The following is an 18,244-nucleotide window of genomic DNA, read 5'->3' on the forward strand; positions in this document are numbered from 1 at the left end:
GGCGGCACAGGCACAGGCAGCATAGCAGCCTTGTGCTAGAGCAGATTCCTTTCCCATGGATATGAAAATAGAAAGCAAACATAAGGCAGGAAGCTGCGGCGAACGCTGCAGAGTGAGGAGACAGCTTGGAGGGAGAATAGGGGGGAAGGGTGGGAGAAAAAAAAAAAAAGAGTGGGAGGGAGGACTGGACATGTAAATTATGTGCCAGGAAATGAATTCCTTATAATGTCTCTTGCCAGAAGCTAAACCCTAGCAAATGTAAGTCGTCTTTTTTCCCTTTCTTTCAATCTTTCCACAGTTCCTCTGAGGGTCAGGGAGGAAGGAGCAGGGACAGGAAGAGGGGCGATTCAGTGTTTACTTACTTATTGTGTGACTAAAGTGCTATATGATCCAGCTTTAGCATTAGAAGGCATGTGACCCCATAAAAGTGACGAACAGGATAATATCCTGCTTCTCATTACACACAGTTTTTCAACTTACTTTATTTGGCCATGGGGATCCTTCAATATGTTCTAGGGCGTAAATGCCAGAAGAAATGTGTTTCTGTTCAGAGGCTGAATGTGCTTATTGCGCCGTGTTCAGTAATGAAATGGGGGCTTATTTTGTTTGACTTGATAGCTATCTGTGCAAATATTGCCTCTGCTTAGGTTTTTGTTTGTTTAAGGAATCACCTACTGCATCTGTCAAGACTGCAGAAAAGTATGCCATTGACCTGCACTTAACTTGGGGATAAAAAGAGAGGACTTGTGTCTAAGGTTAAACCTGTATGTAGGGTTTTCTTTTTCAGAATCTAGCAGAAACCATCTGGCAGAAAGTTAAAAATCCTTAGCAGCAAACCTTTGGCTGCTGAGCAAAGTACACTTCTAGCTTATGAGAAATCAATGATATATGATGCAGAGAGCAGAATGACTAATGAAACTGGACACAAAGTAATTATATAATAAACTAACTAGTTTACTGGGCATTAAGCATGAAAAGGAGCCCAGACTTCTTTTTTTCCTTCCCAACCCACACAGATCAGGATACCGTGTATCCCAGCATGTGCAATACCATGGACATAACCAGTACCAGTTTCCTTGAAGAATTCTGTGGGTAAAAGCGTTGGACACTTCCAGATGTAAGGAATAAGATCTTTTTTTAATTAACTGCCACACTACAATGGTTATGGAATTTTGTACATAACAAAATTTTGTAACTTAAGCAAATAAACTTAAGTAAGAGGCTGCTTTTCAGCAAAAGATGCTGAAAACTCTAAGTTTCCAGTGAAGGAAACGGCCTGGGAAGCACAGCTCCCAATTTCCTTCCTTTACAGGGTACAAAGGACACAGCTTTTCCTAGAGTGCTGTTATCTCTGGAAACGTAAATGTCTATGGATGCTCGTATCATACTGAAATCAGTAAAAATCAGCAACTCTTCAGAGCTTTTAAAAATTAACTAGCTTCCTGCGTATCCATTTCTAATCAGGATTTGAGAACTTAACAACAATCTAGGAAAATCTTGACCGTCGTGACTTGGTTGACATTTTAATGGCAGATACAACTTCTAAGATATTGATAGCACATAAACCTTCTGAAGTTGCCCACTACAGAAATAGTGTATGTACATATACAGAATCATGGAATCATTTTGCTTGGAAAAGACTTTTAAGATCATCATGTACATATATGACACATATTTCATAATGTTGTGGGCTCGCCACTGTTGAATTGCTTGAAAAGATTTTGATGCTACAAGTCAAAACAGATATTCTTAGTATCCATATGCTTCTTTTATGTTCCCATTTCTAGCTCCTAGAATTTAAACCTCTACAGAATATAGAATATATAAAAAGAATATAGTAGTAGAAAAAGATAGTCCTTGCAATTACAGGTAGATGTGAGATAACATACAAACACAGGAACAAAATGAAAAAGAAGACGGAACGAGGTATCAAGCTTTTGAACTTACTCAGATTGTTGAAGGCTAATCTCCACAAAGAGCATCAGTCAGGGCTTTGATTCACAGGAATTTGTGTGCAGAAGAGGTGCAGCGCCCATATCCTTCTGCTTCCTTCATATGATGTGAAATATGTTTGAAAGTGATTGTGTAGAACTGTCCCACCTCGATGCCAGCTCGAAATAGTGTCTTTAAAAAAACAAATAAATATTTTTAAGAATGTCTTACTCCCTGAATGTTAAACCATTTTTGAGCACCATGATTTCTACTGATTTCTTCTGCTTCAATACCAAGTATAATCTACATTACTCAGTTCTGGTATAAAAGAACAACTTTTACATAAGAATGTTTTCTTTCCTACATGGGCTGAAAACATTCCTAAGATTCTTTTAAAGACTCAGCTTACATTCTATTGATCTATTTTCATTACTAACACATTAATTATATTTAAAATTAAACCAAATTGTTTTAATTGGAAAGTAAAGTTCTACTCAGCCTTTACAAGCAATAATTTCTTAACAGTGCTATTTCCAGCTATACCTGTAAGTTGCCTACATGTTGCTATTGGAAATTTTGGGTAGAAAATAAAAAAGATGTTTCCCTGAAAACCATATGATTAGCTAGTGTCAGCTCCTGGCATATTGCTCTCCCAGGAATTTACTGTATTCATTTAGTTAGACTGTATCTGAGCTATTTACTGCAGTCTTGCAGATTTAATGCTGCTAAAATGAAGATGACAACATGTAGTAATAGGTGCAACGTGAAGTGCTCCATAAAATCTTCCATGCAATATAAAACCAACTTGCAACTTTCTCACATATGTGTCTCTAAATGTAAGTTTTCAGTACCATTAGTCATAGCTTTCAAAGGTTTCTCTGATAAACTGGTAGTTGCCCAGCCCTTTCTGAGTCACAATTTCCTGTCAGTATAGTCAATGAGAAACCTTCCTCCAAAAATCCCCTTATGCTAGGCAAGGCTCGAGAACAGTCTCGGTGGTCAATCGATAGCAAGGACCTACCTGTAGGCTGCAGGACAGCCAGGGTACAACGAGCACCGTCAGTTGCTTCCCCTGAAAAAAAGCGCCACAATAATTACCACAGGCTGTAAATGTATCAGATTATGTTTAAACATCAAATACACATATCTTTCTATAGCTATCCCATATAAAATCTTACTGTCATTACAGTTATTGATAGGACATAATTTTTGTAAAGTGATGAGGCACCTAATTATGATACTTGAATGAATCTGATATAATAATGCCTTCATTGTCAAAACCATACATGAACAACAGCAACTGAAAACCGATGCATTTTGGCACTTCTGTGCTACCCAGAATCATGAACCGAGATGCCCGAGTAGAGCAGTTCTTGTCTAATGTCCTGTCGAATGATTTTCCAAAACTCTGTATTCAGTGAAAATTAAGATGGATGTCATATCCTTATGCAGTGATAAACATTAGTTCAGATCCCATGGCCTCAGGGACTCTCTGTAGCTGCGGTACCCGAAGAAAGCTATCTTTGATGCATTAGCACCCTTTCTGAACAACAGGGCAAAACTACGCACACGCAATACAATTACCATTGGTTTGTAATAGGGATTCACAAGTAAGTCATCCTGGAAATACTGTGGGGGCTGCTGAAAAGGGGGGGGGGGGGGGGGGGGGGGGGGGGGGGGGGGGGAGGGGAGGGGGTGTTTTGCATTAACATGTTTTACCTACCTTTGAAGCACTGAGTATCTAGTTCCTTCTCTACCTTTAAGAATAAGGACATTTTACCAGGTAGCCCAAATATAATATTGGGAGAGTAACTATCAGAAACCAAGACATCTGTTAAAAGGAATTTAAATTTGTTTTCATGCTTCTAATGTATACCGAGTCCCTATGAAAAGCAGATTGTTAAATAACTTGCTTGACCTTGTTACAAACATTTCACTTGCGAGTCAAAGTTGTTGACCATATGATACTGCAGAAACAGTTTACTTAGAATATAGCAAGGTGCTAAGTACTTTGACTCTCTTCAATTAAACTTATGAACTTATCTTAGTTTTAAGATTGCTTTATCATACTTAGCATTCTTGAGTGCATTAAACTCATAGCTATTGCTGTTATATTTTAAAATAAATTGTAAACCTGTCAATATGAATATGACAAATTACACTACAGTCAGTTTAGATCTTATGTGTGAGTCAAGAGCTATTTGGTCAAACTCTGTGATTCTACAGAACATTTTAAAATTGTTTAAATGGTAGGTTTTACTGAATGCTTCCCTTTACATTGTAAAGCTTTGATTTAAACATAAGAAGAATGCAGTCTTCCACATTGGTAGTTTCTTCATCTGTATTTCCAATTTCCTGCCTAGAGGTATCAGCAGGTTAAGGATTAGACAAACTCACGGTCAACAGGTCATCATCAAACGGACTAAAAGGGGGTACGTTCCTGCCTAGCCCTGAACAGCCAGTACCACGGTTCTGGATGCCAAGGAGTCGAGGGGACTGGGCTGATGGAAGCGCGCAGGCTCACGTGTCCTTCCCTACAGCACTTCTAAGAAATAGTCCTGAGACAGATGGGCCACTGGTCTGGCCCAGCAGAGGATTTCTTCCTTTCTTAAGTGTAAATATGAATAGCAACAGCCACAATAATAAAAAAAAAATATGGAAAAAAGAAAAAAAAATTATTACTTACCTATCTGTTCTTTTATGTAAATTTGTCTCTCTCTTCCTACTGTAAAAATAGCTAGAGAATACTGAATAAATATGCTAGTGACTGATACTGATTTGTAATGCAGGGTCAAAATCTAGCTCAAATTCTGCTTTTCTCTTTTCAAAAAGCAGCAGCATTTTTTAAAGTGATTAGTAATTGTGGTGTCTTTTAACTCGACAATGTGAATTATTCCTAGCGTGGCAAAATAAAGAGAAAAAATGCAACAACAAACAAGTAACACAATAGTTCTTTTGTGACCACCACCAACTCACAAAAATACTATTTTCCTTTCCTTCATTCATTTGCATATGTATTTATTTGCAGACGGCAAAACACAACTATATAAATTCTGAAGGATATGAAACTTGGATGACTCGGTGGAAAATTCTCAGAAATAATCTTGATGAAGTGGTTTTATTCATCTCATTCTATTTTTCTCAAGGGCTGACATACACATAAAAGCGGAACATGATCCCTTGCACATGTTCTCCATGAGGACTGCGTGTAGCACAATCATTAACTCGAAAGAAGCTTTGCTGACTCTTACTCAAAGGCATTGCTGAAGCCAAGCCAAGGGAATTCAGACTGGCATTTCTCCATCTCCTCTGATCAGTGCACAGGGTGAAAGGACAAGCCTGTTTCACTCCACCAAGTACTACAGGGTCTCGGTGGACCTCTGTGATCTGTCCCAACACCTCTGCTGTGCAGCGTGGGACATTTTAAAAGTGAGCTTCCTTTCATGTGCTGCTGCAGGCTGAGGATGCTCAGAGAGGGATGCATGAGAGGGTGGACAGCTGGGACTGTGCCTCACCAGGCACTGCTAGCATGGCAAGATCCCACCAACACCAACCACGAACACTTCAGCGAGTCCCTTGCTTTTTGTTCATCCCTCAAACAGGGAAGAACATTGCAATTAGACCCTATGCAACACGTGCTGTCTGTACGTGAAAGGGACTTGATTCTCTTCTGGGAGAAATGGAAACCACAGGGTGGTGGTCACTTCAGCTCCCAGAGCAACAGCATTAGCTAAGGGCACAGAAATATACCTGTGGGGACAGCAGCTTTTTATCAAGCGAGGATTGACAGCAGAAGCCCTTGTCCCTCACAGTCATCCGGCTTTGCTCTAGTGCCCTCTCTGCTGCTTCTGGGTTTTCTGAGGGCTCTGCCTCCTATTCTTCCTTTGACCACGTTCTTCCTTTGTCAGTTCTACCATATGGTCCTAAACCTTGACAAGGAAGATCCACCTCCAGGTTGAAACAAGCCAGACATATGGAATGCTGTTTCAGAAGAGGGGGGTGAGAATCATCTTTAGATGATCAGTAACCCTGGTTACTGTTTTGTGCTCCTAGAGAAAGCCATTTACAACAATCGCTAAACTAACCTAACCAGCACATTTGGGGAAGTGGAAAATCCAATCTCTATGCAAGAGGTTTTTCCCATAACAAAGTCTGTAATATTTTGATTCAAAACTAATTTGTTTGTTATAAAAATCATCTCGGGTCAAATCCAAGCCAAGCAGTTGCTTTTTCAGAAAAGTATATTTTGTTTTGAGACAGTTCAACTTCTTTCAGTAGCCACTTGATCTTCCCGTGCTGTCTCATGGGAAGTGGACTGGAGTATTCTCCTATGAGCTAGCTTTCCTTGTCTGATATAGCTCCCAAATACTTCAATATCTTCCTTCCAGTTAAACCTCAAAAGTGAACTACAGAAGTATGAATGGTACCTGACAGGGTAAATGGAGTAAGGAGAGAGCCCAGCTTACTGGAAGCGATATTTTGTAAGAACAAATAATAATTACACTGAGGCAGATAAAACGTTCATTTAGTATACATCTGTGTTTTACAGTGGTCAGTAGAAGAGGTAAAAAGATACAAGAAAATTAGAAATTAATTGCTTCTTCTGACATATTGTCCCAGCTCCCAACAATGTGCCATTTCTAGGACTTCCTGAGCTACAGATCGCATCCAAAGCACTGTAATATCAACTTTATGCTTCTTCAAATGAATATTTCAATCCATTTAAATCCATCTATGCTTTCAGCCTTCAGAACTTTTTGCAGCAATGAGAGCTTCAATTTAGCTATGCATAGTCTGACTTCCTTGATTTGTTTCAAAACTTTTATTTTAAATTGGTATTGGGTGTCTTCCAGTCTTTTCATTAAGAAATAGTGAACAGTGATTCCCTAGCTACCACGCCAATCATGATTTTTCAAACTTGTACCATATCCCTCTCTTTGCTTTTTCTGTCCATGTATCCTCTCTTCCTGTGGAAATGGTCCGTATCTTCCATCTCCTCAGGCCTCTGACGTGTCTCTTGAATTATGATTCCCATAAGTCTCTTGAAGCAGTTCAGGGGACACAAAACACCACTAAATGAATTTAAAACAAAAAGTTTCAAATTTCTAAGTAATATTGCTGATTCTCTTCCTATGCATTCTGCATACTTTAGTTCAGTCCCACAGAGGTATGAAAATAGTTACACCGATTTAATAATTTTTCTGGGGATAAGAATTGCGATTTCAACCAGTTTTATCAGAATTTTTCCTAAATGGAGTTGAGAAGTTTGTCCTTCGACATATTTTTCTGATCCATATTGACATCAGGATTAAAGTTCAATTTGCCACAAAATTTAATTAATCTCCATAAGAAACTCTCTTAACTAAGACCCATACATATAATTTTCCTTTTTTTTTTTTTTCAAGTTGAAATATTTTGCCACCAAATCTGGAAGTCAAACTGACTGCAGGCAGATGTGAAACAGGCTTCCTTCTGAAGCGGAATGAAATATAAGGCATGAGAAACAACAAGAACTAAATCTGACTTGGTTTTACTACTCTCTTTTAATAGAGTAGGTCACCTTGGTAAAACAAGGTAATGACCTTGTTACCTGTTACGCACACAAGGTAGGGCAGAGAGATTTTGTTCTCCAAAAAATATAAAATTGCAAGCCAAAATGAAGTTGCTGAGGTCCGGTGCTGAGGCATCGGGGCTGTAAACTCTCCCTCAGACAGCATTACTGAGAGCACAACAATGCGTATGCTTATTTTCAAGCGCTGCGCCTAGGAGAACAAGCACAGCACGGCTGTCATCCCAACAGCCTGCTCGCCTGCTCTGGAGATGGGTTTATATTCCAAGGCATCCCCCCCTCTCTCCACCAGTCGTAGTCTTGCCCCTTTTGCTCTGAAAATAAATCAATTTCATCTGCTGCAGTTCGATTTCTTTCTTCTCCCGGCCTCAGTCGCCCAGTCCCGCTCTGCCTTTGAAAGCCCCTTTCCACTGCACCATATGGCAGCTGAGAGGAGGGCAGAGCCGCCATCCAGCTCGTAACAAAAGCGGCTGTGGTGTCAAAAAGCCTCATGAATGCATGAGACACAGTCGTGTATAGAGAAATGCCTCCAGCTCTGTCAGGGAGGACTAAAGAGAAGGCTGATAGGCCTGACATCGCTTTCGAGTTGAGAAAGGCAGCAGCTCTCTCTGCAGCTCATCCCCTCCTCCCTCCCCCCCTTTGGTTTCACGCCAAAATCCCATTAGATCTATTAACGACATGAGGCACAGAGCCAGAGTGTGTGGCAGAACAAGAAATTAAATTGGGCCACCTTATTTACTCCCTATCACTCTTTCTGAGATTGAATCATACTCCTAAAAGAAAAGAGATAAATAAACCAGGCTTTAATAGCGTGCCTAAGAATAAACGAGCACGTCCTATCCCCCAAAACGGGGACTGCGCGCACTCCCGTACGTTGCCTGTGGCGGCAGATTTGCAGCAGAACCGCAAACCGAACGCTCGCAGGGCGACCCTGAAATACTGTTTAAAGTACGCTGTTGGGTTTATTTTGCTTTCTTGACATTCTCAAGCTGCTATTGATACAAACAAAGGACTTTGAGGTTGGAAAATTAACTAGATCCATTATCATGAGCACACGTTGAGCTGTTACAGAAGAACTATGCTTAATTTTCAAATATGAGAGAAATGCAAACTGGCACTTACAAAGCGTGCATTCCTCCACACTCCTCTCGCTTCTGTTTTGCTTCCTCTTCTTCTGTCTTGGCGATGCTTGGCATGTTTCTGTCCGCAGAAGCGTCTACAAAACACATTCACGACCTTTATACACAAAGTTAACAAAGTGATAGAATAGAGACATTTGAAATACATTTATTACAGACTTTTGCCACTGCCAGGGGAGAGGAAAAACCACCACTCTTGTGCAGCAGAATGCAACAGCTTGTATTCTATGAGTAACTTTGTTACTCGACTTAAGCGGGGAAAGCGGTGCTGCTTTATTTCCGCAAAATGAAGCGCTAGTTAAACCGTTAAACTAGAACTGCATTACTGTTGCTGTCTCTTCCCCAGAAAGGCCTCAGAAATCACAAAACTCTGTGTCCCTGGGGTTATTTAAAGGAACCTGGGCAAGCTTCCAAATGCTGGTATACGCGACCTTTACAAGCATTCAACAATAACAGCCCCCTGCAAAATAAAGGCAGGGACGTGTGTATAGTAACTCAGCAGTGGCATGGAAGTTTCAAGATGAACTTCTGTCAACACTGTCGAATTGCGTCCCCACGACGGGTTTAGAAGATTTTACTGAATACATATATAATTGTATAAAATACGTTTGTAGTATCTCCCGAGTCTGTCTTTTTGGAATGTGCTGAACGTAAAGGTATTGAACAGCATTATACATGTATGTGTATATTAAAGATACTATTTATAGGTTCATCATGAGTCACTGAAAATGAGTTTCAAAAATAAACTACAATTAATTGAGAAATGTAAAAGTTCCACTGGAAATCACTTTGACGGCATCTTTTTAAAATGAATTCTGGGGGTGGGGGGTGGGGAAACAACCAACCCTGTTGTAAACGCTGCTGAGGAACGCCTCTGGGGAGGTGAACTAGCGTTCCTGATATTTGATAGACTTAATAAAGCTTCGGTGCAGTTGGGGTTTCTTAAATGGTAACAGGCAGAGTTTAAGCTCTCATCTGTGAGTGCGACTTGTGCCAGGGGTCCCCGCTGGGAGGGAGGGAGGGGGGTCGGGCCAGGAACAATGCCCCCATTCAGGCTGCCCCACTGCGCCCAGCCACAGCTGTTTACACGCCCTGCGCCCACCTCTCCAAGGGGTGGTCCTCCCACCGCCGTCTTATCTCGCGTGGTCCAGAATGGCGAGCGGTCTGAAAAAAAAGCCTTTCTGCTGGAAATCTGCGGTTTCAAATTTATTTTATGAGCCCAGAGCTGAAAGACAGACTAACAATAATGTTTGCATGTTCCTATAGCCTGGTTTGGATTTTTATTGTAATCTGAGAGCAACTGTAAAAGTGTCCCAAACTACCCGGTTTTGAAATAAGTCTAGCACATCGGAGAGTGACGCTGAACTTGCGGGGCTGAATTTTGCACTCGGTCTTTCAGTTAGATCTGGTTTTAAGGAGTTTTTCCCGTAAAAATAATTTTATGGCTCAAATATTTTTCAAACAACGCTGACAGCACTCAGAGGACTAGAAACTGTATTTTCCCAAAAAGCATTTTTGCCTTACGTACAACCATGTTGAGAGTCCATAGCTTTACATTCTGCCCTTCAACAAATAGTTCATGTAGAAATACTGTGACTACAAAAAATTTCAATCTGTTTAGATACCACTTCTCCAACTTTCAGACTGAGCATCACTTTGCACAGCAGATACTTCACAGAAGCCAACATGTTTAAGGAATTTTAAAATGGCTGAACACCAACAGACCAACCCCACATTTTTATTTGAATCGAAACTTCAACTGATAGTAAAATGGTGCGTGTCCTTCAGAGAGTCAGAGGAAGCCCATGACAACCAGGGAAGGAAAGCAGGAGAGGCTCAAAGCACCCCAAGCCTATGGCTGACAACTCTCAACGTACCAGTGCACGATCCAGTTTTACGTAGCAATACATAAACATAAAGCAAACGTTGTGAATTCAATGTCAGCATGATTTGTCTCCATTGATTAACTGCATTCAATGAACTTAGAGAAGTTTTGCCTGAATAAGAAATGCAGGCTCATATGTCTGCCAAAGCCATCACAGTAATTGCACCGTAAAACTGCTAAGTCTGCGAGTGTGCTGAAATTCATGTTGTAGCCGACGTGATGGTATCACAATACATTGTACTTATAATACAGAAAAAAACCTGCAAGCTACAAGGGAGATTACAAAGAGAAGCTGTTAAAGAAAAAAACAAGATAGTCTGCTACTTATGAACTATCAAATGACAGGAAATGAGACAGAGACAGAATGTGAAATGCCTGGAAAAGAGACTCAGGAGAAGAGTACTGAGATGTGAACTCTTATCCTCAGGTGAATTACTGTGAACTCGTGTAGTCCTTGGTCATTTCCCCTGCAGACCCGGTTGGACATGCACCTCCCTGCTTCCAGGTGCCAGACTGTATTCAAGGTTAGCTTACACTATGTTATTTATTCTCCTGATGTTATTCTTCTAGGTTCATTAATTATCGTGATTACGTTAAGACCCTATAAGTAAGAGGATCTGAGCAAAATTTGCCTGTTCAGTATTGAACTTGCTCAGTGATGGCTGTCACATTGTTTTGAACTTCTCTTCCATGAAGATATTTGATCTAATGATTTCTTTATGCACAAAGCAATGTTTTATTGAAAGGTCCTGACAGAACCGGGGACTGTTAAGTTGAGCATTCCCCTCTTCTCTGTTTTTAATATAAACAGAGTGGCCTAAATACAAAGGGGCAAAGGACAGAGAAATCCCTTTTCTTGTTCTTCATGTTCCTACACAGTACAGGGAAAGAGAAGCTCCTTGACTCTAGAGAACGTGCGCTGTGGTTAAGTAAGAAGGGACTGCCAGAGGGCCCCAGGAGTGTAGAGATGTGCCAGACTCTGCCCATTTCAAACTAACGTCTGTCTGCTTCATTATCTGCCTCCACACCACCTGCATCACTGGAAGTAAGGAAAGAGGGCAACGAATGGCACCAAGCCACAAACTAAACCACATTGCTTTGCTTTACATCCCAAACGTTGGCCTTCACGTGTACCGTTGTACCCAAACATCACAGCACAGCTGGTGGTACGGCGTTCCGGAGAATAACAGCGTGTACCGGGTCAGACCAAAACACACGCAGGGTGAAATCCCAATGATATGAATCTAATCGGAATACAGGAGCTCCCTAGCAGCATTACAGCCTTACCACAATGACATCCTTGAGGGTAACCTCCCCTCTGTCCGAGTCCAAAACAGCTTTGCCAGTGACATCAGTGAGGCCCATATATTACCTTGAAAGGTCAAGATTTACAAAAGAAACTGATATGACATTAAGAACTTGCCTGAACATATAAGAAAATAAATATTTTAGCATCCGAAGTATAAATCACACACTGTACTGCAGCTGCCTACAAAAATAGGCATCAGAAGGCAAGCAACTGAGCAAAAGGAGAAAAGTAGAGTTTTATCAAAGCTCTAGCATAAAATCAGGTCATTAAACCCAACTAGCTTTTTTTCCCCCCTCCTCCTTCTGCATTTATCTTGCATAGAGGATAAAATGTTACTTCTGTTTAAGAAAAGAGAGAGTAAATTAAGTCTATAGGTAAAAGTTAGCAGAGTACGACCAGCTGAAAATTCGAGCTAGATATATATTTTTTGAATTAAAGAAGTGTCACCCAAGAATAAATGGACCAGTATTCTGGGTTCCATTTACACACAGGCTTCAGTGGCTTTTTGCCTTACCTCACCTCCCCCCCGCCCCTTTAATATTTTTTAGTATTATTATTATAATTAGTACTGTTAATTTAAATGTAGAATGGTTTTGGATATTGTTTTTCATACTGTTGAAACACTGCCTATAGCCCCCACAACAAGGATTAAAGTCTTTTTTTTTCTTTTACTAAGCAAGCACTACAGATATAGGGGATATATACACTCCTCAACACCTTTTACCCTGCCTTTGCTCATATGGTGACTTATAAAGTTCTCTTAAATAGTACGTAGTCTATTAAGATTTCCTAAATTATTTTCACTTATTAAGAGTCATGATCATACTTTTATGGCATGCACATGTGTTCCCCTAAAACAATAATATGACCAGAAGCAAACTTCACCAAATATCACTCTGTGTATTGAAAATTAAGAATGACATCTGCTCCGCATGTTCACAGATTCATGGTTTACATCTAACCCTTTCCTCCTAATTGGAATAAACAAACGTGAGATTTGTAACAGTTTTTAAACTGCACTGCTTTCATTTCAGAACAGTGTTTCTTTTCAAAATTTACAAAATGAACATAAACGTAATGACGTCTTTTGAAAGGGCCTGAAAATAAACTGAAACTTTTCAAAGGGAACATTTCAATTTAACCCAAATGAATGTTTTTCTTTTCATCAGCAACGAAATATTCACACAGCCCCAGCATATAATTCTTCTCAGAGATAACGCTACTGGATAGTGATGACTTTTACCATGCTGCCTATTGTAGATAAAGAGCCTGTAAGCTGTGTCTGTCTGGATGCTTGTGTCACTCACTTGAACATTTGAACCTGTTGCTTGAAGGGGAGGGGACAGAAGAGGAAGGTGAAAAGACTATATATAGCATTGCTAATCCCTTGAGCCATCTGGTGACTTCAGGCCATGCTTTAAATTATGCCTATATTGAAAACCTATTCCTTTCATTCGGTTCCTTTCCCTGTACCTATTTGTCATTGGCTTTTTTGTTGTGGTAGGACTTCTTGCAGTTAATCATGGTGAGAAGCAATTGTCTTTTCATGCCACAGTAAATATGCACACCGGAAAAAAGATTATTTTTTACTCATTCCCCCCTCCTCCCCTTGCAGCGATTTGTAAAAGTTGTTGATACAGTTTCACCAAACTGAGCTGAAAACAAAGGTAAGTTTGTCTTTAGTGAAGAGGAAAATAACTAATTCCATCAGCATTTCTGTATAATCTGGAAGAGTTTTGCCAGATGACAGATACGTTGAAATGTCCGTGTTATGCAGGGTTTGAAAGAACTGTACCCAGATACCACCGTATAACCCAGCTATCAGAGATAGTATTTGCACATTTAATTATCTAAGAACCAATCTGTATCTACACTTGTACACCTCAAGCCTCTCAAACCTGCTAAATTTGCATCCATAGCAATACAGCATATTGCACATTAAGCCTGTCCAAAAAGGCTGATGATTTTCTAGAGCGTGCATGAATTTTTGATCTATTGACACGTGCAGTTCTATATGAAGCCAAATCAATTGTGGCTCTGCCATGAAGCAGCAGCAAGACTTCACAGCTATTTGACTTCGTTAGCTTTCCTACACACTTGACAAAATTACTTTTCAGGACTTTGCAGTTAACTTTCAATAATGTGCAGCCTTTTCCACTATTTCTCGTTCCGCACATAAGATTATTTTTTATATTGTGTTCCCTGAGGTACCTGCAAAGCAATTCTGTCATAAATGTGATGGTTCTGTGCACTCTTAAGTGAAATCATGTTCTGCTGCATGCTCTTTCCATATATTAATTAATTCTTTGCAGTCCTCTTCTGGCTAGATGGCAGATCTGATTTGTGAACCTTTCTTTCTCAGATAACCTTCTTTTAAAAAAACCACCCTGTCCTTTTCACCGTTAGATCTATTTTTGAAGAGCAAAATGAGAAGAGAAAATTGTAAAGCACAGCAAAGGTAGGAAAAAGCAGGTCAAAACATCTGAGAAATTAGCAGAATCTGAAAGACTTCTGGAAGTTTGGAGTCTGAGTCATTTTAAAAAAGCGAGCCAAGGAAGTCAACAGCCATTTGGGGAGAACACTTGAGTCTTTAAGCATTTGTTGGGGGTCAACCCCGGTAGGGAGCTAAGCCCCACACGGCCACTCGCTTGCTCGCTGCCATGCAGTGGGATGGGGGAGAGGAACGGGAAGGGTGAAAGGGGAGAAACTCATGGGTCAAAAGACACAGTTCAGCAGGGAAAGCAAAAGCTGCACATGCAAGCAAGGCAAAATAAGGGATTCATTCAGTACTGCCCATCGGCAGGCAGGAGTTTAGCCATTTTCATTACACATAATGGTTATTTGGGAAGAGAGGTTCCATCACTCCAATGTCCCCCCCCTTCCTACCTTCTTCCCCCAGCTTTACATGCTGAGCATGACACCATATGGTATGGAATGTCCCTGTGGTCAGTTGGGGTCAGCTGTCCCAGCTGTGTCCCCTCCCAACTCCCTGTGCACCCCCAGCCTACTCGCTGGTGGGGTGGGGTGAGGAGCAGAACAGCCTTGGCTCTGTGTAAGCCCTGCTCAGCAGTAACGAAAACATCCCTGTGTCATCAACACTGTTTTCAGCACAAATCCAAAACATTGCCTCATACCAGCTATGATAAAAATCAGCTCTATCCCAGCCAAAACCAGTGCACCATCGTCTCCATTTCCGATCGTTGACCCTCGTTCCCATACTGCCCGGTTAGAAAGGCGGAGTTGCACAGCTCTGACTCTCCGTCACATGCGCGTAACACAGAGGTGCTGGTCTAAAGTTCTGGCTCCATCTTTGAGGTCTGAGACAATCAGTGCATCAAATTTCATCTTACGAGACACAGAGGTTCACTGTTCTGAAAGAGAAAACAAGGCGTGAAAGAGAAAACAAAGGATAAGTGATATGATTAAAAGCTAAAAATAACAAGTTAAAATACACAAACCATTACTGAGAAGATCCCACTGCCTGACCAGTAACAGTGCATTGTAACATATTAATTGGAAGTAAAAGCCTGAAATAAACCCACTTTGTGCTTGTTGCTATTTATTAATGCAAAAACCTGCAAACTGGAAAATATTATTGAACAGTTTGTATAGCAGTACCTCCAAGAGATACTAATGAAGGTAGCACTTTATTGTGGCAAAGGCTTTAGGAGCATGCAGTTAGACACAGATGAGATAACAAAGCTTTTGGGATCTGAGGTTCTAATTGAATTCAATAATCCTGAATTATAAATTAGGATTCGATATTTTTATGTCTGACCTGCATCAAAGCAAGGCCCACTCAACCAGGGTCCTCTTGTACATCCAGCGGTAATATTTATTAAGATTTGTTCCAGTTTCTACTCTAATCAGTACAAAAAACAGTTCCCACTGAACTAGGATGAAATAACAATTCCAAGCTGAAGAACAGGATGCCACTGGAACAAATAATTAAGTAATTGTATTTCTACTAAATTATCTGGGATACCTCTGCTGTATCGAATATTGCCTTTACATCATACAACATAAAATCCTGTCATCATCTCTACTGTCAACTGCAAAAGTGAAACAAACTCCTCAAAAAGGTGGAGGAGGATAAGAAATATATTTCCACTATCAGTATTTCCAGAATCCGAGGCCAAAATAGTATTGAATGATTATAAGACTAAGATTATTGGATAACAAGAAGTACAAGAAATAAAAATTTCTCACTTTATGAGGCATAAATGAGCCACTAATTGACAGGAGCTGAAAAAGCCTTCTCTTGTTGGCTGGTTATTCTGCTGTGGATTCTGCTGCTCTGTCCTCTGTAGCATCTGGTACTGGCCATTACCAGAGATCAAATAGAGGACCAGATGGTCTGTTGGTTTCACTCGTTACAATGGTATGACCGCTGAAATGTAAAAGCCCTTCACAGAACCAGAAGGAGAGCATTTACCTCTGAATGCCTGATCTCTTAAAGAAAAGAAAAAAAGAAAAAGGAAAAAAAAAGAAAAAAGAAAGAAAGAAAAAGACTTGTCATACCTCTGTGAATCCAAGAGAATAACAACCCAATTTACCTCAGTGACACTTCGGCGTGGAAGAAGTCAAATTACTTGGTAGTTTTCCTCACTGAGGAGGATCTGGCCTTTGCAAGCCTTTGTGACTTCAGGCTGATGTTATCACAAAACAGTATACTGAGCATGATTTGGGAAGCTAAAGCCGAAGCAGGAACTAGGTGGTGTAGCCTGGCAGGACAGTATCATATCAAGCTCTTAGGACTGTGCTGGATTCCTGCATCCTAAGTCAAGGTGTCTGTGATTTAAAAGCACTGCATATGATCCTGTGGGTTTGCTTTGTACCAGATAGCTAAAGGACTAGTAGAGATTTGATGAAGAAGTCATAGCCAAGAAGCAGGGGGGGGGGGGGAAAGGCATCTTAGAGAAGGGGAGTATGCAGAGCCTCAGAAAGTACTCTCTTCTTCTTATGTGGTTCTCAAGGAGGTGGTCCTGAAAGCATCACCCACCCTAGCAGTGGTGGACAATGACCAGTCTGGCTTCTGCGTGTAGGAGTTCAAACATATTTCTTTTCTGAGTCTTCTGGTTTTCATCCCTTTTTAACCTCTATCTACAAATTATTTATGGTTTGGTTACTGTTTTCTAAATTCAAATACCAAGAGTTTTAAATGTTTGAAAAGAGAGATTAGTTGGGGGCCATTTCAAGTTATTATGTAGCCAGAGAATATGTATCTGGAAAGATGCTTAGGGAAGAAAAACAAACGTAGGCTTTTCATCCTTGGATTCAGGGACAGGATGTGTGTTTTCCTTATCATCACAGTGATTTATAAAGGGGAGCTGCTGTCCCATGATATAAACCTTCAATATGCCAACCCTGCATACTGGCTTGCCTCTTAACACGTTCTCCAGAGAGACAACATGTTGCCACCCTCATCTTCCCTTATTCCCCCTTACCACTTTCCTTACTCATCATAAGCCCTCTGAGACCATTTTGCGTGCAAAAACAAAACCCGAAAGCTGCTGCATTGACTTAACGATGTAACTTGCATTGGGAGCTCCACAGATGACATCTTGTCTGTCTTCAGTCTTTTAGAAAGAGCTACATGCTAAAAATAAGTATTGAAAAACACTGATTCTTAATAAAGAAAAGCAAACTACGAAATCATGCCCTATCAATATATAAGCAAAAGAAAATACACTCTTGCATACGACATTAATCCTGATAGTCCTCAACACTATGTAGAAAATACAAAGTTTTCAGCAGCTGTTTTCTTTTTTTAAAAATCCCTGTGCAAGAGAAGCTTTTCTGAAGAGCAAGGCTATTATTTAAAAGGGAGGCAATGAGGACAGAGGCTTGCCAGCCCTCTTGGAAAGTCGTAGTGATCGCATGACAGGGCTGGGGCCAACCGTACCATGATGCAGCCCGTTTTCTTCAGACAGCAAGGGGTGTAAATATTCATAGGAGGCCACTAGAGATTCACACAAATCCCATTACTCCATAATATGAATTTAGGTGCCTAGTTTCCATGTGACCCAAGAAAAGCCTTAATAGAAAACACAGCAAAGTGGATTTGTTCAGTGAATTTTCCTGTGGTTTCCCCTTCCCTTGTTTGTTCATTTACTAGACAGATGACATTTCCAGGGTGTGAATTTCAGATATAACCAGGACCGACTTGTGGAGCTCAAGGTAGAAGTGGTAGAGGCAGTGAAATATGAAATCATAGATCTTAAAAATAGCTAGCAGCCTGGATGGTAATGTTATCAAACTACTTTATACCGAATTCTTTCTCTCTACATAATGTTTAATTTTTGGAAGGGAAGAAGAGAGACTGAGTTTAAGAAAAGGTCACATAGGAAAAAATCTTTAGAAAAATCCTTACTGAATTACATATTCATTACCATGCCTTCTCCAACATG

At 40.4% G+C, this 18,244-nt stretch overlaps 1 long non-coding RNA gene across 2 annotated transcripts; it reads left to right on the top strand.

The window, feature by feature from the left end:
- The first annotated feature begins 218 nt into the window (after positions 1-218).
- Positions 219-4,849, top strand: LOC142601664 (uncharacterized). Of its 2 annotated transcripts, XR_012835207.1 has the most exons (4): positions 236-258; positions 970-1,117; positions 4,296-4,418; positions 4,489-4,849. It is a non-coding gene; the product is annotated as an uncharacterized LOC142601664 (long non-coding RNA). The 2 variants fall into 2 exon arrangements; XR_012835206.1 differs by having other exon boundaries at positions 219-1,117.
- Positions 4,850-18,244: the final 13,395 nt, after the last annotated feature.

The sequence above is a fragment of the Balearica regulorum genome, chromosome 4, assembly GCF_011004875.1.
Source record: "Balearica regulorum gibbericeps isolate bBalReg1 chromosome 4, bBalReg1.pri, whole genome shotgun sequence".
NCBI classification, from domain to species: domain Eukaryota; kingdom Metazoa; phylum Chordata; class Aves; order Gruiformes; family Gruidae; genus Balearica; species Balearica regulorum.